Source organism: Ahaetulla prasina, chromosome 7 (genome assembly GCF_028640845.1).
Source record: "Ahaetulla prasina isolate Xishuangbanna chromosome 7, ASM2864084v1, whole genome shotgun sequence".
Classification (NCBI taxonomy): Eukaryota; Metazoa; Chordata; class Lepidosauria; order Squamata; family Colubridae; genus Ahaetulla; species Ahaetulla prasina.
Genome location: NC_080545.1, coordinates 83,423,777 through 83,451,248, shown reverse-complemented (window position 1 = coordinate 83,451,248; position 27,472 = coordinate 83,423,777). Strand labels below are relative to the sequence as shown.

Here is a 27,472-nt window from a genome sequence, read left to right as displayed (position 1 = left end):
ATGACACAGTGGAAGCACAATACCTATGTCATCAGTACATGAGAATGAAGTTAAAGTAGATGGTAAACCTTTCAAAATTTGAGCAATCAACTTTTCCAATATCATTTCTAAGATCAATTACTCAGTTCAGCTTCCTTTTGCTTCACTGGTATATGTAAAGCATGAATAAGAAAGTGTTGGCCCTGACTCTCCCACTTCCTGAGAAAAAGATCACTCATATGCAAATATATGTTTTTCTAAAAGATCTTAATGTTTCTAGGCAGAATTTTAGAATATCAAAAATGCACTTCATTACATTTTGGGCTTAGTATGATATCTATAAAATAAATCAGGGCTCACAAAGCATAGTGGATGGATTTGTTCAACATAAAAAACTTGAAAAGAAGCAGACCATATTATGGCTCAAACTGTATAAACCAAGCCACAAAAAGTGATCTGTGCATTTATAAATGGAATTTATGCTTTCCTCTTAAGTACTATTATAGAAACCTGGATCTGAATTCTGTTGTTTCATAAAAATAATCTAATATTTATCAGGGCATCAGCAAAGATTACATTCAAGGAGCTAAACTAAAGTTTGTTTTCATAAGAAAGAGAAAATAACACAGATTAAATGTACAAATTTTTTAAAAAGCTATACCTCAGTAGTTGTGCTATACTGGTAGTTATTGACCTAAAGAACTAAAACTACATGCATAGCATAGAATAGCATAGCATAGCATAGCTGTTACGTTATTAGTCAATGTGATTGGACACACAAGGAATTTGTCTCCAGTGAGTAAGCTCTTAGTATACGTACAAGCAATAAAGTGATAAATCATAAATCATGATATAATCATAAGTCATATGATACAACCAAGTAATAGTCATAAGATACCAATAGAGTAGGTAATAGGAAAAATGAGGATAATAGTAATAGTATATTACTATAGCATATATGCTATGTAATATAATATTGCATAATAATATACACATTACAATTATGGTATATATGTAATATAATATGCTATGTATTATATGATATACTATATGTAATAGTATATTACTATAGCATATATTACTAAAATAAGTTATGATCGCAAAATAACACTAAAAACACAGATCAGATCTGTTTCCTACAAAACTCAAAAGTCATTTAAGTAGAAAGAAATTTTCTAGCAATTATTATAAAAAATGTAAGATGCAATTATAATTACAATTTTTAAAAAATGACCTGAGAATTCCTAGACTCCCAAGTAATCCCAATTCTCAAATTGGATCAACAAAAAGATGATGATATCAAGGAAAAGAAGGGTGATTTTTCTCTATTCAATTTTAGATAGGTTCAGATTTTTAATGGTGAAGATGGAAGGTGAAGTGGTCCAGAATGCAGCAGAGCACACAGTACTGTGAACATCAAGGTTTGCTCACATATCTCTTCTATATGAGCTACACTGTTTCCTAATGTGCTTTCAGGTACAATTCAAGGTGCTGGTTATTACCTTTGAAGCCCTCCATGGATGGGCCAAGTTATGGAATTAGATGTCTTCAGTTGTTTTTGCTCATCACACCAAATCTAGCAGGGTATACATACTCCAGGTCCCCTCAATCATTTTGAGGGACTAGGAGACTTTTTATTCTAATCAAGGAAAAAGGGTAATCTTTGCTGATCATTCCTATTGCTCTTTAACCCTAATTTTACTACTGATAAAAGTTAATATACTATCCTATGACTACTCAATTGTGCTAGTTTCCAATCCATTTAACCAACCAAAACATCCCTTAATATAATCCTGAATTTTCAATAATTTGTTTCTTTCCTAGTGTTTTTCTGCAAGTGCTGAGTCAGCTTTTTTTTTTTTTGGCTCAAGTAAGTGTTGGTTGATCCATTATTTGCAGCAGGAATTGACCAAATAGTTCATCTTCCGGACCTGAAGTTGTATCAGGCTGAAAGAGAATGACTGGTCCAAAGACATCCAGCTGGCTTTCATGCCTAAGGTGGGACTAGAACTCAAAGTCTCCTGGTTTCTACCATAGTGCCTTATCTACTATAAAATACTTCCGTATTGAATATTAAAGAAGCATGTATTATATTTTCAAAGATAAAGAATAAGGGACCTTGGCTTTTCCAGTTTGGAAATGCCAACATAAAACAAGGACACTCACACAGTTTTGTTCTACAAATTTAGAAAAACTGAGTTACGTTATCTAATAAACTAGAACATGCAAAACCTTTCAGGAATTTATTTGTTTAGATTTCACCAGAATTTAAATTAGCTATAAAAACATTCTAAAAAGAACACATGATCTACCCTTGTCTCAATTCCTTATTAAAGACACACATGATGGAAAAATTAATAAAACTCTACTCTAAAAGCTTATTCAGTTATGCTTTTAAAAACATTCCATGAATTAGAGATATGGAAATAGGACAACTACCTTTTACTGGATTTTTCACATCTGCTATTAGCTAGGAAGAATCCAACCAATTCTACATCTAGAAACACCATAACTTTCATCAATACTTTTGAATCTTTGTTACAAGTAGCAGATAAATAACAAACTTTTAAAAATCTACCAACCAGAGAACAAATTCTGTTTGAAAATTTAGTACAAAATAAGATTACACTTCGGAGGAAAAGCATGAGAAGCGGACACAAAGAAAAAGGATGCAGATACAATTTGGAACAGAATATTTATTTATTATTTATTTATTTATTGTTTGAATTTATATACCGCCCTATCTCCCAAAGGACTCAGGGCGGTTCACAGGCATATAAAACATCAATATACAAATTAAAACAATCATTAAAAAACTTATTCTACTGCCCAATTAATTAAAAATAAAAATATAAATATTAAAATCAATTTAAAAAACCCCTCTAAATTTAAAATCTAAAAAACTAAGCCAGTCCTGCACAGATGAATAAATGTGTCTTGAGCTCGCGACGGAAGGTTCGAAGGTCCGGAAGTTGACGGAGTCCTGGGGGGAGTTCGTTCCAGAGGGCGGGAGCCCCCACAGAGAAGGCCCTTCCCCTGGGCGTCGCCAGACGACACTGCCTAGCTGACGGCACCCTGAGGAGTCCCTCTCTGTGAGAGCGCACGGGTCGGTGAGAGGTATCTGGTCGCAGTAGGCGGTCCCGTAGATAACCCGGCCCTATGCCATGGAGCGCTTTAAAGGTGGTCACCAAAACCTTGAAGCGCACCCGGAAAGCCACAGGTAGCCAGTGCAGACTGCGCAGGATAGGTGTTATACGGGAGCCACGAGGGGCTCCATCTATCACCCGCGCAGCCGCGTTCTGGACTAACTGTAGCCTCCGGATGCCCTTCAAGGGAAGCCCCATGTAGAGGCGTTGCAGTAATCCAGGCGAGGCGTCACGAGGCGTGAGTGACCGTGCATAGGGCCTCCCGGTCCAGAAAGGCGCAACTGGCGCACCAGGCGAACCTGGTAGAACGCTCTCCTGGAGACGGCTGTCAAATGATCTTCTAGAGACAGCCGTTCATCCAGGAGGACGCCTAAGTTGCGCACCCTCTCCATCGGGGCCAATGACTCGCCACCGATGGTCAGCCGCGGATTTAGCTGACTGTACCGGGACGCCGGCATCCACAGCCACTCTGTCTTGGAGGGATTGAGCTTGAGCCTGTTTCTCCCCATCCAGACCCGTACGGCCTCCAGACACCGGGACAGCACTTCGATGGCTTCGTTGGGGTGGTCCGGTGTGGAAAAGTACAGCTGGGTGTCATCCGCGTACAGCTGGTACCTCACACCGAACCCACTGATGATCTCACCCAGCGGCTTCATATAGATGTTGAACAGAAGGGGCGAGAGGATCGATCCCTGCGGCACCCCACAAGTGAGGCGCCTCGGGGCCGACCTCTGCCCCCCTGTCAACACCGACTGCGACCGGTCGGAGAGATAGGAGGAGAACCACCGATAAACGGTGCCTCCACTCCCAATCCTCTAACCGCGCAGCAGGATACCATGGTCGATGGTATCGAAAGCCGCTGAGAGGTCTAATAGGACCAGGGCAGAGGAACAACCCCTATCCCTGGCCCTCCAGAGATCATCCACCAACGCGACCAAAGCCGTCTCCGTGCTGTAACGGGTCGGAAACCGGACTGGAGCGTGTCTAGATAGACAGTTTCATCCAGGTGCAAGGAAACTGATATGCCACCATACTCTCTACAACCTTCGCCGTGAGCGAAGGTTGGAGACCGGACGATAATTACCTAAAACAGCGGGTCAGGAAGGCTTCTTGAGGAGGGGCCTCACCACCGCCTCTTTCAAGGCGGCCGGAAAGACACCCTCCACCAAAGAAGCGCTCGTAATCGCCTGGAGCCAGCCTCGTGTCACCTCCTGCGTGGCCAGCACCAACCAGGAGGGCACGGGTCCAGTAAACACGTGGTGGCATTCAGCCTCCCCAACAACCTGTCCATGTCCTCGGGAGCGACAGGGTCAAACTCATCCCATAAAATGTCACCAAGACCACCCTCAGCCGTCTCACCCGTATCACGCAATCTTGGTCCAAACCATCCCGAAGCTGAGCGATTTTATCGTATAGATACCCGTTAAACTCCTCAGCACGTCCCTGTAACGGGTCATCCCGCTCCCCCTGGTGTAGGAGGGAGCGGGTCACCCGAAACAGGGCGGCTGGGCGGTTATCTGCCGATGCAATGAGGAGGCGTAGCTACGCCTCGCCTCCCTCATTGCCACTAGGTAAGCCCTAGTATAGGACTTCACTAGTGTCCGATCAGCTTCTGAGCAGCTGAACCTCCAGGAACTCTCTAGGCGTCTTCTCCGGCGCTTCATCCCTCTCAGCTCCTCAGAGAACCAAGGAGCCGGTTGGGACCTGCGCCGGGTCAGAGGCCGCAAAGGCACGACCCGGTCTAAGGCCCCCGCCACGGCCCGTTCCCAGGCCGCAACAAGTTCCTCAGCCGAGCCGTGAGCCAGACCCTCAGGAAATGGCCCAAGCTCCGTCCGGAACCCCTCCGGGTCCATCAGGCGCCTGGGACGGAACCAACGTGTCGGCTCCGTCTCCCTGCGGCGGTGAATGGCGGTCAGAAAGTCCAGAGGAAGAAGAGAGTGATCTGACCATGACAAAGGTTCAATGACTATTTCCTTTAAGTCCAGATCTCTCAACCACTGACCAGAGACAAAAATCAGGTCCAGGGTGCCACCCCCAATGTGAGTAGGGCCATCAATTACTTGGGTCAGGTCCAAGGCCGTCATGGAAGCCTTGAACTCCCGAGCTGCCGTCGATGACGAGCCGGACGATGGCAAGTTAAAGTCCCCCATGACTAAAAGTCTGGGGGTCTCAACTGCCACCCCGGCCAGCACCTCCAGGAGCTCGGGCAGGGCAGCTGTCACGCAGCAAGGAGCCAGGTATGTGATCAGCAAACCCATCTGGCACCTATGGCCCCATCTCACAAAGAGGGATTCGCACCCGGCAATCTGAGGTACAGTGGTCTCCCTCGGCTCTAGACTTTCTCTAATCACAACCGCCACCCCCCCACCCCTACCCTGGGCCTCGGCTGATGGAATGCACGGAAACCCGCGGGCACATCTCAACAAGGCACACCTTCCGTGCCCAGCCAGGTTTCCGTGCGCCTATAAGGTCCGCAGCGCCCCTGAATAAGGTCGATACTAGGGGCCTTATTAACTACGGACCGTGCGTTGCATAACATCAGCCAAGGCCCAGGCTCTGGGGTCTTGACCATCCGGGAACGGGAAAAGGACGGGGATCGGGCGCGACCGCTTGCAAACATCGGTGCGCGCCCCCAAAACGATATGATCCTCCTTCCGCCATATCTGCCCCTCTCACTTACCGTGGGAATCAGGCCGCCCTCACCAACAGGAACGCAATCTCCCCCCCTAACCTCCGAACCTATTAAAAAACCGTCACGAGCAAGCGCAAGGACTGGCTCCCCTCCCGACGGGCTACCCCCAACGCCCGCCTTAACCCTCCCACCCCTTAAAAAAGCCCTATCTAAAAACCCCCACAGGCTCTTTTTTTTCGCATGCCACCTCTGTGGGTCCCAAGACCCGTCATTGAGGCCGGCCCTTGATAATGCGGCGGGCCATTCCTGCGAGGCGGGGGCACCTCGCAGGCGCAAGAGTTCCAAGGCAGAATATCGCATAAATAAATAAGTTAAAAGCATACAATAAAAAGGAGTATGTTACAGAGTGCCACTAAAATGTTTGGTTATGATTATAAAGTATGAAAAAAGGTGCTTCAACAGATGTTGAAGCAGATGTTGACTTAACTGAACGTCCCTTCTCCGAGCACTGCTGGAGAATCCAAGGGTGGGTTATTCCTCATCTATTTGCCAGAGACTGAGTGTAGATTTTTTTCTTTGTTGACCACGCTTCTTCTGCTTGGCTGAGCCTCAGTTTGTTCACAAAGGCGTAGTCATCCAATGTCGATCACAGAAGATTCTGAAGAGAGCCACCCGGGTCCCAGATCAGGAAGCTGGGTTGGATTCTCCAGATCGCGCCAAGAAGAGACGTTCAGGTAAGTCAATGTCCGTTCTCCAGCGCGCTGCTTGGAGAACCCAAGCATGGGACATACCCAAGCTAGAAGTTTATGGGTGGGAGGTTGACTGATCCTGGGTATAGGGAGTAGATCGTACTCTCTGCAGCACTCACTATTCAAAGGATGCCTCAGCCGAAACAAATCTGTCGACCTTGTAATGGCGGATAAAGGGTGATAAGGAAGTCCAAGTGGCCACCCTGCAAATGTCACTAACTGAGGCTTGGGTGGCCCAGGCAGTGGTGGTAGCTGCGCTTCTCGTCAAATGGGCCAAGATCCGTTCTGGTAAAGGTTTACCCTTAAGGGCATATGCCTTTTCAATGCACGCCTTCAGCCAGCGACTGATGGTGGAGGGGGATACCTTCCTGCCCATCAAATACGGGTGGAATGAAATGAACAGAGCTTCCGATCGTCTGGAAGGTGCTGTTCGTTTGATGTACCTGTGGAGGGCCCTCCTAACGTCCAAGGTATGCCATTTTTCTTCCAATGGATGTTTTGGATCAGGACAGAAATCCTGCAAAACGAGCTCCTGGACGCAATGATATCAGGGGTTTATTTTGGGCAGAAAGGAGGGATCCATCCAGAGGAACACTCTGTTCGGATGGAAGATACAGAGATCTCCTCACTCGACAGGCCGCAATCTTTGAAATCCTTCTGGCAGAAGTTATTGCAACCAGGAAGGGTCAGGAACTGAAGACTGATGGAACTCAATGGTTCAAATGGCGAAGACTTGAGAGTTTGAAGAACTACAGTAAGGTCCCATGTGGGGTACCGATGTACCACCGGGGGCCTCTTTAAGTAAGGCCCCCTTTAAGAAAACTTTGAACTCTCGGATGTTGGGTGAGAAGATTTTTGTTGTCACCAGATAGTACTGTAGTCAAGGCAGCAACCTGCCGTCACAGGGTGTTGGTGGCCAACCCTTTGTCCAGTCCTTCTTGTAAGAATTCCAGAACCTCAGGTACTGATGCCAAAGTAGGGTTGATATGCCCCTTAGAACACCAAAGATAGAACGAGTGCCAGATGGCGTTGTAAATCCGGTTCACTGATGCGCATCTGGAAGCCTGTATAGTTTGTATCACCTTCCCTGAGAGATTGTCCTTCCTCAGGAGGATCCTCTCAAGTGCCAAATGGTCAACTGGAGCCACTGAGGCTCTGGATGTAGTATGACCCCCTGGCTGAGAGAGAGCCTGTCCCATGGAATCCTCCAGGAATGGGACACAGACACGCTTACCAGATCCACGTACCAGGGGCACCTTGGCCAATAAGGACGACCAGCAGGACCTCCGCTCCTTCTACTAATACCTTCCGAATCACCCTCAGGATGAGTGGGAGGGGTGGCAAGGTGTAGAGCAGCCCCGAAGGCCAGGGACAACGGAGAGTGTTGCATCCCTCGGCCCCCAGACGAGGGATGCAGGCGAAGAACCATGGTAGTTGTGTGTTCTTTGGGTGCACAAACAGGACGAGAATTGGGTGTTCAAACCTCTCCGACAGTTCGTGGAAGAGAGCTGGATAGAGATGCCACTTTGACTGATCTATCTGAGTCCTGCTCAACCAATCCTCTTGGATGTTGGTTGATCTAGAGATGTGCTCCGCCCTGAGGGAGAGCATGTCTCTCTCTGCCCAGCTCAGCATCTTCTCTGTCTCGTCCATGAGTGATTTGGACAGAGTGTCCCCTTCGCAGTTTACATGCACTTTTGTGGCCACATTGTCTGTTAATATTGACACAAGTTAGTCTGCCATGGCGACTGGAAGTGGCATAGGGCGAGGTGAATTTCCCACAGCTCCAACCAGTTGATATTGTTTTTTAGAACTGCCGGAGACCAATGGCCTTGGACCACCTGGGAGAGAAAATGGATACCCTAGCCGAAGAGGCTCACATCTGTTGCAATTGTGATGTGCTGGGGCTCCTGGAATACACATCCCCTCCTTATCACCACAGAAGTCCACCAGCGGAAGGACCAATGGACCTCTGGTGGTAGTCGTACTGTGGCCCTGGAGTTGCTACAACACTTTTTCTGGTATGGGAGCAAGAACCACTGCAATGGATGGGCATGCTGCCGTGCCCAGGGAACGATTGCAATACACAAGATCATCTTCCCAAGTAACTGAGACAGGAGGATCAGAGGAACTGACTTGAGGGAAACGATCTGTGCCACAAGGGTTCTGATGCTGAGCTGACGATCCTGAGACAGGAAGACTTGGCTGCTGACAGAGTCTATCACCGCTTTCAGGTGAAGTACGCGAATAGTGGGACTCAAGTGGCTCTTCCCCAGGTTTAGGGAAAAACTGTGTTGCTATAGGGTCTGGACAACAGTATTTAGGTGTATTTAGGACCCAAATACAACAGTATTTAGGTCTACTGTGGCTTGTGTCTGGGAGGACCACTGAATTAGTATGCCGTCCAAGTAACATAGTACTGACAGCGACCTGTCTGAGAGATTGCTAACAATTTTGTGAAGGTCCTGGGGGCCGATGACAGGCTGAATGGCATGGCCCGATATTGAAAATGCTGACTACCATATGTGAATCACAGGAACCTTTGATGAGATGGCCGAATTGGGATATCAAGATAGGCCTCTTTGAGGTCAACCAAAGTCAACAAATCTCCCTCTCTTATGCATCCCAAGATCGACCTGAGGGACTGCATTTTGAATTGGTGGTACACAATAAACTTGTTCAATTGCTTGAGATCCAAAACCCATCTCCAGCTGCCAGAACATTTTGGCACCAGGAAGAGAATGGAATAAAAACTGCACACCAGTTCGATGGCACAGATTTCCAACAAACATTGAATCTCTGTGTCCATCAATCTTCTCTTCTCTGGATTTCGGGAAACCGGGCATTGAATAAAGCGGTTGGGAGGGCTAGAGTGTAATTCCAAGGTGAGGCCGAGCCTCACTGTCTGGAGGACCTAAGCGTTGGTCATGGACAATTCCCAATGACATTGAAAATGATGGAAACGTCCGCCAATGGGGAAGGTGGCCTGGTAGTCACTTGCCTCACCTGAAGGGCCTATTGCCCATTCCTCGAAATGGCTGCTTGGCTGGAGGTAGATCTGTCAGAGGGCCGGTTGAACCCTTGGGAGTAGGACCTGTGGAAGTAGGACCCGCTGGGTCCGGTCTCAGTCTGAAAGGGCTGCCTCTGAGAGTAGGGAGAATACCTACAATCTGCCCTCCTATATTTCCTTATTTTTCAATAGTATTTGGTCTAATGCTTCTCCAAAAAGAGCAGATCCCTTGTATGGGGCCGAAGCAAGCTTCCGCTTTGATTTCATATCCGCTTTCCAATGGCATAGCCATAGGAGTCAACAAGATGTAACAGTGGAAGCCAAGGCACAAGAAGCAAATTTTGCCGCATCCAAGGTTGCTCCCACCGAATATTTGGCGGTTGCCACCAATTTATTAATGTCTTGGTGTAGCCTGCTGTCATCTGGCAGCAGCCGTTCCTGTAATTGGCAAAGCCATGTCAGAGATGCCTGGTTAAAAAAGGACGCCAATGTTGCAGCTCTAATGGTCCGAGTGGCTTGGTGGGTTTTTTGGAAGGAAAATTCTGCCTTCCTGTCCTCCATCTTTAGTCCCTTCACTATGTCATTGAAGAGGACAGTGGAAGATGTTAAACTAGCCACAGAGGAATCCACAGAGAGCAACTGAAGGAGCTCCTCAAGATCTGGAGCTGAGCAGTAAAGTTTCTTGTCATGACCATTAGGCGCCAAGGAACCAGGTTGATTCCATGGCCTTTGGATCACCTCCGCAAAAAGCATTGGGCAAGGAATAAACTCCTGTTCAGGTTTTGGTACCATGAACAGCTCGTCATGTGGATTAGAGGCCACCTGGAGTTGATCAGTTAGGCCCTCTTTAACACCTATATTAGTCATTACTTTGGCTTTGTGAAGCAACGACTTGAAGATGGAGGAGTAGAAGAGGCCTGTAAATGCCAGCCTATCTAGTAACATCCCCTCGTCATCAGAGAACTCCAAATCTCTTTGGTCATCATCCCCCACAAGGAATCCTCACTATGAATGGAATCCTGAAAGAGGGAACCAGGTATGGGAGCCACCATGCCTGCCAGGATCTGCGACTGTGGATTGGCCGACAGGGAAGGAAAATGACCTCCCTGTTGAATCCCAGACGCAACAATCTTGGAGATCGCCTCAGAAACCAGACTTTGAATGTTCAGGGACAGTCCAGTCTCCTGCCCTTCCCCCACGCGGAGCCCCGCTGCGGTTAGGGTGAACATCGTTTCAGGGATGGAATGTCAAATAGAGGGTGCCACCTGCAACCCAGCCCCGTCATACCAGGCAAGACAAAGGGATCTCCTTGGGGACCCCCAATCATAAATTGTTGGTGGGCATCAGCACCTGGTGACCAACTCTGGAGCTCCTCCACCATCAGGTTGATGGTGGAGTTTCTCAGAGACAGATAATGTTGCTTCAGTGGTAGAAGCCATCTGATGCTCTGTGTTCTGGGCCTTTGCTGAGCTTTAGTAAATTGCCTTTTCTAAGGCTTTATGGCAGTGGTTCTCAACCTTTATAGTGCTGCGACCCCTTTAATACAATTCCCCACAATGTGGCGACCCCAACCGTAAAATTATTTTTGTTTTGAATTTATTGCGCCTGAAGCCGTATTGGCTAGCGATCTGAACTGCTTGCGATTGCCTTGAGGATGGAGGCATTAAAGCGGAGACTCCTCCCCTATTAAGTTTATTGCGCCTGAAGCCAGATTAGGTTAGTGACTGGGAGTGATTGCAGCTGGCTTGAGAGGGAGACATCAGAGCAAAGATTTCTCTCTTTTTTAATTCATCGCGCCTGAAGCCGAATTCGGCTAGCGATTTGAAGAGCCTGCAGCTGGCTTGTGGAGTCAACCATTGAAGCGTGATTCTTCGACTCGCAAGTATACTTCCCATATTTCCGATGGTCTTAGGCGACCCCTGGCAAATCGTCAATCGACCCCCAATGGGGTCGCGACCCACAGGTTGAGAACTGCTGCTTTATGGCATCTCTTAGCATCCTTGTCCCAGGCAGATGACCATTTGGAAGGCAGAAGAGTCAAAGGCTTGTTCTTGCCTGTATTACTGCTGATGGTTGTCTTAGAACACTTAGCACCAGGATTTAGAGGCCTGAGGCTTTGGGGGGGCTATCAGCCTGCTCAATGTCTGAAGACAGATCAGAATCCGCCATGTTGTACCCTGCCCTTGCTATTCAGACCGGTTAGCTGTCTTCAGATCAGGACCAGTGCTGGCAGGAAATACTGATTGTATGAATTCTGACAGGACAAATGGAACTTTCTCTGAATCTCTGAGGCGGCAACAAAAGGGGGAGGGTGAGTGTAAAGGTTTTTGTGGTCCCAGCGCTGCCTCAGCTCTCCTAAACTCAAGTTCTTTTGCAAATGAGTTTTGGCGAAAATTCAGGAAAACGTCCTATCAGTGCTTCTGCGATCTTCTACAGTTGGAATTTGGTGCAAGAGTGAAGGTCACTGTCCCAGCGCTTGCACAAGCTGCAAGTCAGGCCTTAATGGCGCGGGAGTAAAACCCTACCTCCTAAGCACTGCTTTGCAGTGCCCCCAATTCCAGCCAATTCCACACTGCTCTTCTGTTGCCGCTTCAGCTCATTGGAACTAAGTGTTTGTGGCGTGAGAGCAGAAATTTCTCTCACAGCACCTCTGCGGTTGGACCGTTAAGAAAAAAAATGGTGCGAGAGCAGGAAACCACTCTCCAGCGCCTCTGCAGTTCTCCGAAACAGAGCCAACTGTGCATGAGAACTAATTTAGCTCTCCCAGCACCATGAAGTGTTACCTTGTCCTCAAAGTTTGCCACGGCATACCGGGCAGTGACTCCAGAGCCACCCTTCGTGAATGAAGTGGTGATGGTGGTGACGGTTGTGCTGGCCGACCGGGAAACCAGCTCACCCACCGGTGGCAAATTTCAATGTCTGGAGGTGCCCTGGAAGGGACAGAACTCCGGCGCACTGCCCATTGAAGTCCTGGGTGGTGGCAGTCGACCTGGAGCCCCAGGGACAACCCACACATCGACGTCAACGGAGGAGGTGGCTGGAATCAAGCCAAAAGTAGCACTGCTGTAGCCTCCTTAACAGATTACAAAGTCTGCAGCTCCTGCTGACAGAAATTCGAATCTGCAATATTTCCTAGCTGTGAGAAATCCAAGCTGTGAGTGATCTGACACGATCTAATTGCCAGAGCAATCCTACACATGTCTCTCTAGCTAGACTCTGCTCAGCTGAGCAGAGGAGGTGTGGTCAACAAAGAAAAAAATCTACACTCAGTCTTTGGCAAATAGACGAGGAATAACCCACACTTGAATTCTCTAAGCAGCGTGCTAGAGAAATTTCTTCTTTTATTTCCTACCAGACAAGGCCCCTTAGCAAATTGGACCTGCAACTTGTTCTTCCTGTTGGGATGGGGAATAACCAAGGAGAGGATCCATGTCATGTAGGGCTCTAAAGGTCAATGCAGACTGCAGACTAGATGTGTAGTATGCAGGTCTAGAAGCATGACATTGCATTTTGCACCAAGGACAGCCACATGGGCAAAGCTAACATACAACATAAAGCTACATAAGGGCTTTCCTAACTACAACTGCCAATTGCCCTTTGAGAAGGAATCATAGATCTAGAACAGCGGTTCTCAACCTGTGGGTCACGACCCCGTTGGGGGTCGAATGACGATTTGCCAGGAGTCGCCTAAGACCATCGGAAATATGGGAAGTATACTTGCGAGTCGAAGAATTGCGCTCCAATGGTTGACTCCACAAGCCAGCTGCAGGCTCTTCAAATCACTAGCCGAATTCGGCTTCAGGCACGATGAATTAAAAAAGAGAGAAATCTTTGCTCTGATGTCTCCCTCTCAAGCCAGTTGTAATCACTCCCAATCGCTAGCCTAATCTGGCTTCAGGTGCAATAAACTTAATAGGGGAGGAGTCTCCGCTTTAATGCCTCCATCCTCAAGGCAATCACAAGCAGTTCAGATCACTAGCCAATACGGCTTCAGGCGCGATAAATTCAAAACGAAAATAATTTTACAGTTGGGGTCACCACATCATGGGGAATTGTATTAAAGGGGTTGCAGCACTATAAAGCTTGAGAACCACTGAGCTCGAAGGATTTCCTTTGGAAGGAAGAAAGTGAACCAGAGGCTACTCAAGTAGAATATACCCACAGCTGTGACTTGAAGTTTATCTAGATTGTTGCTGAGAGAATAAGAACAAATCTTAAACTGCTGCTTCCAGAACAGTTTACCTACTTCGCTAGACATTTTATTTTGAATGTTGCTTTGAATTTAGCTTAAACTAATTAGGCTCCAAATCTGCTTTGAAACTTGTCCCAAGTTCTCAAAGGTTGGAGCAGAATAAACTTAACAGATTCTATATACTTTTGGAAAAACCAAAAGTATATCCTCTTATATGCCAGGCAACTCCCTAATTTTCGGTTTACATGGGTCTCTGCCACAAATATCTTCCAATGTATTAATGACCCTATGTTCATCTGAGCTATCGTCTTTAAATTTGATAAAGTTTCCCTATGTGTCTCATCCATTCAAGTACCAAAAATGTTGTTCCGGGCTTCACTTTAATTAAGACAAATTTGCTGGTGTTAACGTAACTTCATTATAAAGTTGAATACAAGGTTTATTTTATTTATTTGTATCCCGTCTTTATTATTTTAAAATAACTCAAGGCGGCGAGCATATCCAACATATCTCCCTCCTCCTCTTTTCCCCACAGCAACAACCCTGCGAGGTGGGTTGGCCTGAGAGAAAGCGACTGGCCCAAAGTCACTTAGCTGGCTTTCATGGCTAAGTCAGTACATGGTTTTACGGTTTCTAGCCTGATTCCTTAACCACTAAACCAAACTGGTTCTCTTTATATAGAACAGAGTATGTTGTCCTAAAATAGGAAGGTAATAAGGTACAATAGCTAAATTATATGAGACTTTTAGACCATAACAACCTGAAGAATAGTGGAAAAATAGCCTCCAAACTGTTCTCATTCAGTCTCTTGAAAATATGATGGTACAAAGCCAAGAACAATGTGTGCCTTAATACAAAATAATGAGAGAGACTTTTTAGTCAGTACTATAAGTCATATTGAATAAACCTCTGTAGATACAGTATCTTGCTCTCTGATATATTTAAATCATCTTTCCCAACTTTACCTTACTGACAGCCAAAGTGATGTAGTGAATTAGGATTAGGAGGCTTCAAGTTCAAGGCTGCTCATAACCATAGATCAGTGGTTCTCAACCTTTACAGTGCTGCGACCCCTTTAATACAATTCCCCACGATGTGGCGACCCCTTTAATACAATTCCCCACGATGTGGTGACCCCAACCATAAAATTATTTTCGTTTTGAATTTATCACGCCTGAAGCCGTATTGGCTAGCGATCTGAACTGCTTGCGATTGCCTTGAGGACGGAGGCATTAAAGCGGAGACTCCTCCCCTATTAAGTTTATCGCGCCTGAAGCCAGATTAGGCTAGCGATTGGGAGTGATTGCAGCTGGCTTGAGAGGGAGATATCAGAGCAAAGATTTCTCTCTTTTTTAATTCATTGCGCCTGAAGCTGAATTCGGCTAGCGATTTGAAGAGCCTGCAGCTGGCTTGTGGAGTCAACCATCTTCGACTCGCAAGTATACTTCCCATATTTCCGATGGTCTTAGGCGACCCCTGGCAAATCGTCAATCGACCCCCAATGGGGACCCGACCCACAGGTTGAGAACCGCTGTTCTAGCTACTCTGCCTGGGAAATGAGTTGAATCAAAATCAGGAATCATAGAGAAATGGGGGAATGAGCTACTGAAGTAAATTCAGCAGGTAGCTTGTCTCTTGGTTTCTCGTTGTTGTCCTTTGTTGTTTCCCATCACACTCCACCTACTTCTCTAATCCCCACCCTTGCTTCCTCATCAGAGTAATCCTTATGCTTAGGGAGTACTGAATCTAAAAGTTCATTCACTACTGATGTGGATTACTGAGAAGGAGGGTGAGATTTTTCTTTCAACATAATCTTCCTTTGTTTTGTCTCTTACATTGCAAATAACCATATTCCAGCAACCATGAAAACCTTTAGAGCCAAGATTATAAGTATCTGGAATAGGACATAGCACACACCTTTGCCATAATCATGATGTAACTCTGAGATAGTTCAGACCTTTTTTTAAAAAGACTATACATATCTTAGCATGGTTCCAATCATGTTAAGACTGAAATTTGGGATAATTTCTCTGGAGACTAGTATGTACTTATATTAACTGAAATTCTGAATTAATGATACTGGTGATACCCTGGCCTCTGATTTTGCAGCAGAACATCATCTTCATATGGAAGAAAAGGATTCTGGCTGATCTAGATACTTTTTTTCCCAGTTCAACATTTTATCTTTGTTGGCCCAAAAAGAATCTGGCTTTTATAAGCCCTGGTTCTGATAAAAAGTTTGGATGGAAGAGCTAATACTCTAAAAAAATAGAAATTAAATTAAAATTAATCTTGTTTTTTAAAAAATAGGCTAAAAATAACAGAATATTTTTTAACTCAGACCAATGCAAAGTTCTTTACACAAGAGGAAACAAATGCACAGGTATAGAATGTGGATACTTGATTTCACAGTTATACTTCTGTTTGAATAGATTCTAAGCTAAACAAAATAGTGTATGATACAGATACATTTACATTAGGGTGAACCAACAAGAGTACAGTTTCCAAAACACAAGAAATAACATTCTATTCTATTCTGTATCAGTTAGATTCCACTATAAGTATCACATACAATCTTTTGGGCAATATATTTTTAAAAAGCTTCAGAGAAATATGAAGAAACACAAACAGCAGACAATGAAGTTAATTAGGGGCCTGGAATCCAAGTCTTCTGAAGAGGTACTGAAGGCAGATATATGATAGCATTTTTCAACTACCGGTATTTGAAGTAATGTCACAAAGAATAAAGCCAATGTATATTCTTTGACATTTTAAAGGCAGAACAAAATATAATACCTTTAAGGTACAAGAAGGCAGATTCTGACTGAAAGTTAGCATAAACTTCAGAAAATTTACTTGTAATCTCAAAATATTTCTGGAGATCCCAGAAATAAAAACTAGTCATATTAAAGTAGTTTGCATGACATCCTAAGAAAATATACTTTAATAATTTACACATTTACATACACTAATCCCTGTAACATGGAGGCATAGCTAATAAATTATGATACACTCCAATTTTTTTCTGTTATCATCCAGATTAAAGGTTCTGGCTCTTTCCTGGCCTAAGTCATTATATGAAGTCACATTTTTTGGCACCTTTCCTCATATGCATTGAGAGGAGTAACCCACCATTTCTGATTCAAAGAATCATTAAATAAACCCAAAATGGATCTATACATACCTTGCTAGGCACTTCCTGTCACTGGAGACAACAGAAATAATCAAAACAGCATTAGCATTCTTTTCCTTTGTCTCTAAGTCATGTTTTGGTTTGGGATGTTGTTCCAATTGGCCTGTTTGTTTTGCTATCCTGAAATAAATATTAGTATGCGTTCAAAACAATAACAGCTACTACTACTATTATAGCCACACAAGTTCCCATTCTGTTGGGCACTTTTTACGTCCACTGATATTTAAACTATATTTTTCTTCTTCCAGGAAATGAGTACAAATTTGTAAAACATCAGCTGCCCTCACAGATAGTTCTGCACGATTCTTCTACAGACAAATATATTCTTGAATTTTTAATTATAACAACTATATTTCTTTAAGATTGAGGGATTAAATACTGGTAGGGAGGGATTAATTATTTTATAATTCTCATATCATGGGTTAAAGAAACATATGCCTTTTAAAACATAATTTATGAAAAACAAAAGACTGTATTTTTCGGTCTATAAGATGCACTTCCCCTCCCAAAAAAAGTGGGTGGAAATGTCTGTGTGTCTTATAGAGCGAATATTGCCGAAGCCCCAACCACCCGCCCACCCTTTGGCCTCTGCCTCCCAGCAATTTGTTTCTTTGCAGCAAACAGCTAACAGCCTGGTCAACTTCAGCACAGTGATTTAGCACAAGTAGCTCAACGGCGGATGGATCTGCCTCCCGGAATACTGCCGATCAGTGGAGATCAGTGTTCCAGGCTGCGGGGATCACTGCTGTCCATCACTGCCATTGCCGCCTCCTTGAGCTCCATGAACCCCATTTTCGGCCTCCGCATGTCCTGTTTTTGGCCTCCGCACACCCCATTTTTGCCCTCTGTGAGTCCCATTTTCAGCCTCCACATATCCCATTTCTGGCCCGTTCTAGGCAGTGGCAATCCCCACCGCCTGGAACAGGCCAAAAATGAGACATGCAGAGGCAGCACTAGGGGGTAGCGGTGATGGGCGACACCAATCCTCACAGTCTGGAACAGCTGATCGGCAGTATTCCTGGAGGCTAATCCAACCGCCAATCAGCTATTCATGCCAAATCAGGCTGTGCTGAAGCTGACCAGGCTGTTTGCTGCAGGGAGGCAAATTGCTGGGAGGAAGAAGCAGATTTTTTTTTCTTGTTTTCCTCCCCAAAAGCTAGGTGCATCTTATAGTCTGGAGTGTTTTATAGTTCGAAAAATATGATATATTAATCTCTACAATTTCTGGTATGATAAATTTCTTAATTTCCTCCTAAAAATAAAAGGCAGGTGAGTTACATTTGGAATGTAGTATGCTTATAGACTTCAATAAATAAATAAAAATATTTATTTATTTAAAAATGTATATGGCCACCCAATTCACTCATAGTAACTCCAAGTGGCTTATAGAAATAAATGATATTCGTCCATCATGTTCGAAGAGAACCTTGACATCCAACAGGCTGTCCACAATGTGTCCACAGGTGGCTGGTAAGGCCTATATGGGCACGAAATGTTCTGCCACATGTTGAGCAGACATGTGTGGGCACCATTGTTGCAGCATTTGCAGCTCTGGCTTTGTGGAGTGCTCGCTTCTCTTGTGCTATGGTTGTGATAGAAATATTTTTTTTAAAAAAATAAAGAAAAATTATAGAAATAAAACTCTAAATATCAAACTCAATAAACCCTCATCTCTCTGGTGACCAAAATCAAACAATCAAACAAATAACTTGGTTGGCTCCATAGCATCCTGGGATTCCCAGGCCTGCAGGTAAAACTATGTCTTCAGAGTCTTTCAAAAGAGTATCAGAGTGAGGCCCAATCTTATTATTGCGCGGATGATGTTCCACCGGAAGTGTGGCCCCACTGAGAACGCCCTTCTTCTTGGTCCCACTAATTGGACCTTCTTAAGAGGCACAGAACCCATAACACACTCTTTCTCCCCACTCAGGATTGGGTAGATGTAACTAGGAAAAGATGGTCTTTCGAATAACCGGGTCCCATGCATATCTTAAGCAACTTAAAACCCCATACAGGATTTTGGTATCTATTTACCATTTTAGACATTTACAGCATGCAGGTACATTTTCAATCATAATATGCAAACAGATTTGTAACCTGGTATATTTCATGGTAACCTTCCATCCCTCACACTGCTAACCACACATCACAAATGAATAGATTATCAAATCCATTACCTGATTCTTGCCTTTTCTTAACCATAAATTCACTCACCAAGATCAAGAGAGGAACAGAATTCTGAATACCACTTACTATAGAATGCAAACTGTTCCAGAGAAATTGGATACTCTAATTTGATACTACTGATACTCTACTATGCTATCACATGATCCAAACTCAGCTGCTTGGCAGCTAGTATGAGTTTATGAGAGTTGCAGTGTCCTGGAGTCATATAATCACATTTTGTGACCTTCTCACAAGCAAAGTCAATGGGAAAGCCAGATTCACTTAACAATGGTGTTACTAATTTAACAACTGCAGTAATTACCTAACAACTGTTGCAAGAATGGTAATAAATAGGGCAAAATTCACTTAACAACTGTCTTGCTTAGCAACAGAAATTCTGGGCTCCATTGTGTCCGTACGTCAAGGACTATCTGTATTTCTTCGTACTAATTTATGACATTAATTATACTTTTGAAGGTAGAGTCACACATCCCTGACATTTGTAAGCTCTTCAGGTGCCTTCAAACTAACTGATATTCTAGATATGTTGGACTACCATTTTCAACATGTCCAGCCAGCATAAGTCTGATATACAGACTATGAAAGATGAGTTTGTTCACCAGGAAGTCTGCTCTATGTAGTTTTTGCAAGACATTTTGCAATAGTACATATTTTGCAAAACATTCTTTGCATATTCCAACTTTGTTTCAAAAATTTGCAACACTTCCTTAAATTCTCTTTCCAGGATGACATCCACAGAGCAGATTATGCTCAATCAAAAGAAACATGTTACCCTAGTACAGGGTAAGCAGATGGAAGTTTGAAACTTACTGATAGATTTTCGGACAATTTGCAATAGATCATCCAAGGTTTCCAATTCCTATAGTTCTTTAACATCAGCTTCCATAGACAAGGACTTATGCAAATTAGCATTCTACTAAACACTCCAACTCAGGATTCATCATTTGTAAGGTTGGCATTAACGGATTAATAATACATTCCAATATGATCTGATGTCTAATCCTACATTTGATTAGACACTGATTTTCTGCTTAGATTAAATTTATGAACAATACAGTATTACAGACTACCTACCTCTTATTATAATAATTTCATTTCTTCCTTAATACAAAAATGGTACCAAAAGTAGCATCAATATTTGTTGCTTATAAATGTCTATATATCACATTTTCATCCTGTCATGCTATATATAAATACACAGACAAAATAGATTCACATTTAATTTCGCCTGTTTAGTATTTAACCATTATATGAACTCTGGAAAAATTCCAATCTATGAAAGCAATATTTTTAGTGATCTACGAAATGCTCATCCACTATTTAAAAATGAATTATATCCTTTTCTACATCCTAAACCACTGAACTGTATCTCTATCTTAGGGGTTAATAATGGTTCAATATATAATTGAAAAAATGTGGAATCATATTTTACTAGACTCATTAAACACAAAGCAAAACAAAAAATTGTAAGGCACAATTTTAAGTCTCCCATATTACAAAATAGATAGCTTACTAGCTGTTTGAAGGGTATGTTTCCTTTTCTTTTTAATCATTTCAGTTCTCAATAGCAAAAATCCTGTTTTACTGCATACCTGAATTGCTTTTAAGAACTGTGTAATAAGATTTATGACCATGCTAGTTCTCCCATTAAAGGCTGTTTCAGTAGAGTTGCCTGGCACTTAAGTTTTTATGGTACTTTTAATTTCACATCATGTTCACCAGTGCATGTAACAAAGCAAATTAAAAAAGCCAGCAATATTTTCTAGAGTTTTTCCCTAAGTGTATGTGACTGAAATAGGAGTGGAAGTTAGCAAATGTGCTCCTTATCTCAGGAAAAAAGTTACTTATTTCCATAGCAAAGGATATGTTCAATGATTAAAATGAGCCTTTATTCTTACTGAAATTTCTCAACTACAATAACTTGAAATGATTAGTGCAGGAACTCACTGCCTTACTGTGAATGCAAACTGTGCCTACAAGAACAATTCATCCATATCCCAGATGTTAAGGAAATGTTTATGGTCAATCAGTGTTAAACTAAATATGGTCAAATGTATTTTAATAGTTCACATCTCTTAGTAAAGAATAAAGGCACCGAAGAGAGATTCTAAGAGACAAATCTTCAAATTGAAGCCCTGCTCCAAGTGCTTACTTTTTAAAAGTTGTTCTAGCCACTAAAAAAAATTACAATTCCAACTAAAAACAAAACAATTTTCTTTCATCCATGATTAAAAATACTTTTATAGCTATGTTTGCTCCAGAAGATTGAAGAAAGATTCCTGTCTAACCTGGGAACTACATAATAGAATCCCATATTCTTGATTAAAGTGAAGGGGGTGGGGAGGAGAGGAATTATGTTATTCTTCATGATGATTTTTCCAAGGGAAAAATTTATATCATTCTAGCACTAAGGTTCATTTTTTATATAATGAAAAAAATTGCCAGTAAAAGGCAACTACACGAAACAATTGGGAATAGCAGATGACTCTAATTTGTATCGAAGTTGCCAACTACTGCCCTTGAGAAATGAAACTGCCAATCCTTACAATCAAATTCTTTTTAAAATCCTCACAGCCATTTGTTTCTAAATCGCAGCAACTTAGTTTCCATATAACTAGGCTGAACTAATATGACTAATTCTTATTTAGAATGACAAAATATTCTAAAAATTCAGAATGCTAACTGAAACACAGATTGCCAGCACAATTCAAACAGAAAAAAATAGACAAAATGATGAAACCAAACAGTCCACAAAACACAACACTCTGGAATGAAACAAAACTCAAAATTTTTCAAATCTTACATCATAAGTAATTATGGGAATCCTCTTGCTCCCACAATTTTAGCTTCAGGCTACAAAACTAAGTGGAGAGATGCCTAATATGATCTACCACTCTGGGAAATATAAAAATTAATAAATAAATCATAGGAACTTTATGCAGACAGGTCAGAAGGAACAGAAATGCATTCTGTTCGACAAAATAATAAACAAAATGACACAGACAAACACCCCATTACCCTAGTTATTCAGACTCTACTTTGAATTGTCAAAAATTTGCTTATTGAAGACTTCTCAAACAATATTATGACGTAATCTACAATTCTTATGAATAGGTTTTACAAATTTATTTATTTATTTATTATTTCAATTTCTATACTGCCCTTCTCCCGAAGGACTCAGGGCGGTTTACAGCCAACTAAGAACAACCAATACAAAAATTAAAAACAGATTAAAAAAATTAATTTAAATAGGCTGAAAATTCTAAAAACTATTTAAAAAACCCCATTAAAAACGATTAGAAAACTATTCATCCTGCACGATGAAATAAAAGAGTCTTCAACTCACGCCGGAAGGCCCGGAGGTCAGGGAGTTGGCGTAACCCTGTGGGTAGATCGTTCCAGAGGGCTGGAGCCCCCGCAGAGAAGGCCCTCCCCCTGGGGGTCGCCAGTCGACATTGTCTGGCCGACGGCACCCTGAGGAGACCCTTTCTGTGGGAGCGCACTGGTCGATGGGAGGCCACCGGTAGCAGCAGGCAGTCCCGTAAGTAACCCGGTCCTAAGCCATGGAGCGCTTTAAAGGTGAGAACCAACACCTTGAATTGCACCCAGAAGGCAACCGGAAGCTAGTGCAGCCTGCGCAGGATAGTTGTTATATGGGAGCTTTGAGCCGCTCCCTCAATCACCCGCGCGACCGCATTCTGGACCAGTTGAAGCCTCCGGGTACTCTTCAAGGGGAGCCCCATGTAGAGAGTGTTGCAGTAATCCAGGCGGGAAGTGACGAGGGTATGAATGACTGTGCATAGGGAATCCCAGTCCAAGAAGGGACGTAACTGGCGTATCAGGCGAACCTGATAAAAAGCTCCTCTGGCGACGGCTGTCATATGTTCTTCTAACGACAGCCGTGCATCCAGAAGGACGCCTAGATTACGAACCTTCTCCGTGGGGGCCAAAGACTCGCCCCCCACGGTCAGCGATGGCCTCAGCTGACTATACCGGGATGCCGGCATCCACAGCCACTCGGTCTTGGCTGGGTTGAGCTGGAGCCTGTTTTTCCCCATCCAGACCTATATGGCCTCCAGGCACCGGGACATCACTTCAACGGCTTCGCTGGGGTGGTTTGGGTGGAAATGTACAGCTGCGTATCGTCAGCGTACAGATGACACCTCATCCCAAAACCACGGATGATCTCACCCAGCGGCTTCATATAGATGTTGAACAAGAGGGGCGAGAGAACCGACCCCTGTGGCACCCCACATAAGAGGCGCCTCGCGGTTGATCTCTGCCCCCCCGCCAACACCGTCTGCGATCGGTCAGAGAGGAAGAAGGAGAACCACCGAAAAATGGTGCCCCCCACTCCTAACCCCTCCAGCCGTCGCAGCAAGATACCATGGTCGATGGTATCAAAAGCCGCTGAGAGATCTAATAGGACCAGGGCAGAGGAACAACCCCTGTCCCGGGCCCTCCAGAGATCATCAACCAGCACAACCAACGTCGTCTCCGTGCTGTACCTAGGCCGGAAACCGGACTGGCATGGGTCTAGATAGACAATTTCATCCAGGTACCGAGGAAGCTGATGCACCACCACACTCTCAACCACTCTTTCAGGGCGGTAGGGAAGACACCCTCCCTCAAAGAAGCATTAACAATTCCCCGGAGCCAACCTTGTGTAACCTCCTGTGTGGCCAGCACCAACCAGGAGGGACACGGGTCCAATAAACATGTGGTTGTGTTCAGCCTCCTCAGTATCCTGTCCATGTCCTCAGGAACCACAGTGTTGTGTCTTGTCCGCTCTCACCGCAGCCGGGGTCTGCTTATCTGCTCCCGAACACGGAGGAATGTATGCCTCCCGGCCCCAGTTCTGGCTCCATGCCCAGACAAGCTGCAGGAGGGGGCACCTCCTGGTCCCAGCCCTGGCTCCATGCCCAAGCAGGCTACAGAGGAGGGAGCATCCCCCGGCCCCAGCCCTGGCTCCATGCCCAGGCAAACGGAGCAGCTAGACCCCTCCCCCTCCTCCACAGCATGTGAGCCTGAGGAAAGTTTACTTCCAACAACAGCTGATTGGAGTGACTCTCGCATCAGAAGATTGGATAGGCGGAGGCAACAGAAGGAAGGGAGGGGCAGGCCTTAATGAGTGCTGAGTCATGGAGCCACACCCCATGGCCTATATAAAGGATCTGCTTTCTGGCAGTCTCTGAGTCAGGCAAAGTCGAACTTATCTTGCTGAAGTCACTTACTGGTCTCCTGCCTGCTCTGAGGACTTTGCTAGGACTTTGGGCAGAGCTGCAGAGGCAAGCCTGATTCGGATTTCCCTGACCCGGCCGTCAGCGGAGGAGTGGGACACGACACACAGTGTCAAACCCATCCCAGACAACATCTCCAAGATCTGCCTCCGTCTTCCCGTCTGGATCTACCCAAACTGCGTCCAGCCCATCTCGGATCTGAGCGACTTTATCGTGCAGATATTTTCCAAAGTCCTCAGCGTGTCCCTGCAAGGGATCCTCCCTGGCTCCCTGGGACTTGTGCCCAAGTTTGTAGCTATGCAAATACAGCCCTTTAATTCTAAACTATTTTGCAATTCTCTCACAAATACAACTTTTAAATGTATGTTTTGTATGAGTAGCTCCACAGTTGCCTAGACAGCACTTAATCTATCACTTATTTACTAGGCAATCAGAAAGAAAGCATAGCGCTGCTAAGGAATTCTCGAATATTCCCTAGTGGATTCAAAGTGCTTTTTCTTTCCCTTCACTGCAATAATAAATAATTTATAAATTGGTCCATAGCCTTTTTTTTTTTTTAATAAGATGCTTGATTATGAAGTGTCTAAATAAAGCAGGAACTACTAAAAGTGGTCTAATATCAACCTTATTTAAACTAAGTAATTTTAACAGAGACCATATATCATTTAAAATTTGAAAATAAGAAAATCACATACAATTCAGAATATATTCAAGTCTGCTATCCTTTTAATGAAAAACATTTTGACAAGTATTGAACTAGTATTTATGTTCAGAAGTTAAGTGAAGATAAAAACTGACTTGATAGAATCAGAGTCCGACTCATTATCTATACCTTTGTCTACTTTATGTCAATAAAATCTTTCTTCTCTTCCACTAGTCTAATGTATCTATAGAATCTCAGGCAGCAATGTTTTTTTCTGAGTAAAAATAATTTGTTAAATTGTTAAGACACTATTCATTGAAGCAGTACTCCCAGAAGCTCAGTGCAATAGCTTTGCTGAGGTTTCAGTAGATTATATCACTTGCTTCTAATATGACTCAGAATTGTCAATGATTAGAAAGCTGATAGCCAAGTTTTGTATTTGATATTGTTGAATCAATTTTAGTTGCTGATCCTTAAGAGACATGGACACCCTTTTTGCTCTTTGCATCTAACAGCATGTCCCCTTCATCTTTACTAGCAAGTGTTACAAAGTCAGGAACACAGAAGTATTAATACCTTTCCACAGGTAGGAGTCCCCTCAGCCTGAAGAAACCTACTAAATCTTATCTTGGCTCACAATGCTTCACTGTAGTGCATTACATATTCAATTCAAGAACAATATGAATCCTTCAGATGAGGTTTTCATAGCACAGAAAAGCATGTATGAATATTCCTTTTTGAATAATTAAAGCTGCTGATTCTTTCTTTAGGTCAACTAGTTGCTTCATAAGCTCCTGCCTTTTTCTCCAAATACATGTCCATGGACAACTGTTTTACTGGACTCATAAACACACACATGCAAACAGGGAGGGATGGAGGGAGATGGGAATAGAAAGCTAGATAGAGAGACAGATGAACAGAGACCCAGACCCAGATATAGATAGAACACAATATATACAGTCTTACAATGGTCACATATTTATGTCTATTTTAAGATATCTCTTTATACTTTCCAATACAACAGAATGTTGGAAATAAATTATATAATGGGGGCTGGGACTTTATATTAGCACAAAAGGTCTTTAAGAACAAAACTATATATTATCAATTCAAATAAATACAATAAATAAATAAAAACTCATTGAAACAGATATGCTGTGTAGGAAGAAACAGGCAAAAGGTGGCATTTAAAAATTGGCCTGGATTTGGCAAGATCTGAAGAGAAAAAAATCCCAGTGCTTCCCCGTGGGAAAGGCAGCTGGATAAAAGCATGGAATGTTGCCAAATATTGTGTTCTATTCTATAACCCACTCAAGTCATTCAAAGCAAAGCAGGTCTTAATTCTTGAAAAGAATTCCAGAAGCTGTGCTTTGCATCCTTAGCTTACTTTATTAAAGCTTTTAAAGTTTAAATGCTTTGGACCTGCTGTTTTCTTCCCTTAGACATCCTTCTATTCCTTGACACCTCACTGAAGGCACATCTTCAGAGATAAAGGTACCTTCTGAAAAGGTTTTTTTCATAATTTCGCAAATTGTTTCTCATTCATTATGAAGAATGAAGTATTTTTATTTAGATACTCTTGAAAAAAATCTTGTTTAAACTGGAAGAATAACTTTTAGCACTAAAAGGTTATGTGGCTTTCTATCATTTTTAAAAATTCGTTGTATCAAACATAAGATAATGACTTATGTTGTTTTACTGTTTAAACTGGATACAAATGTATGATTATTTCATATTTTGAAAAATAAATGGCAAGTACAGAAATTATTTCTAATGGCTTTGTGAAGCTTGAAGAGAAGGCTGTAGGTCAGGTATCTCTTAAAATATTCTCATTTAAAATTTCCCTACATAATTGATTTTTTTAGGAAATCTTGAACACTTTTCGAATTTCATATTTTCACATTTTCACAGGATGACAGACTACTTATGTCTTATTTTGATTTGTATAAATTAGCAAATTGGACAAATTTTTCAAATGCTGGATATTTCTGTATTTTCATTCAGTGATTTTATTGCATATAAACCAAATATATTTATTTGGAGAAGCACATACACATACCAATCTTTTATAAAGACCGTGAATTCAAATTGACAACAAAGCTTCACTTTTTTTTTTGGCTTCCACCCTTACATCAAAATACTTACCCCACCAGTTTTATGAGATACGTTCAAATGCTTATCTAAAATTAAGAGATGTTAAGATTTGAAAGACATCTACTTTATATCCTCATGGGATAAATAACACATGCCTATATAGAAACCACCTATTATGCAATGCAGCTATTACACTGTCTATGACAATCTGTTAAAATTTCGTGAACCTAAAGAAATGAAGACTTCATTCATTATTCATGTACTTATGGCCAAATGCTCATAAAGACAATACTACAAAAACTACCAAGCATGTCTAATTTGGCTACAACCATATGCCTGAATTTATAAACTGTTGTAAAAGACTATAGACCTGAACTTGCGAGTGAGGAAATAATAATCAATCCACT

At 43.1% G+C, this 27,472-nt stretch overlaps 1 protein-coding gene across 6 annotated transcripts in view; it reads right to left on the bottom strand.

Annotated features, from left to right (window-relative positions):
• WNK1 (WNK lysine deficient protein kinase 1) overlaps positions 1 to 27,472 on the bottom strand; it is a 128,799-nt gene that overhangs the window by 85,327 nt on the left and 16,000 nt on the right. Inside the window, exon 2 of one of the 6 annotated variants that reach the window (XM_058191394.1) lies at positions 16,893 to 17,021. The exons of the other annotated variants lie outside the window; for them this stretch is intronic. The gene's annotated coding sequence lies outside the window, so the exon portion shown is untranslated. The remainder of the gene's footprint in view (positions 1 to 16,892; positions 17,022 to 27,472) is intronic. 6 annotated transcript variants of the gene reach the window in all.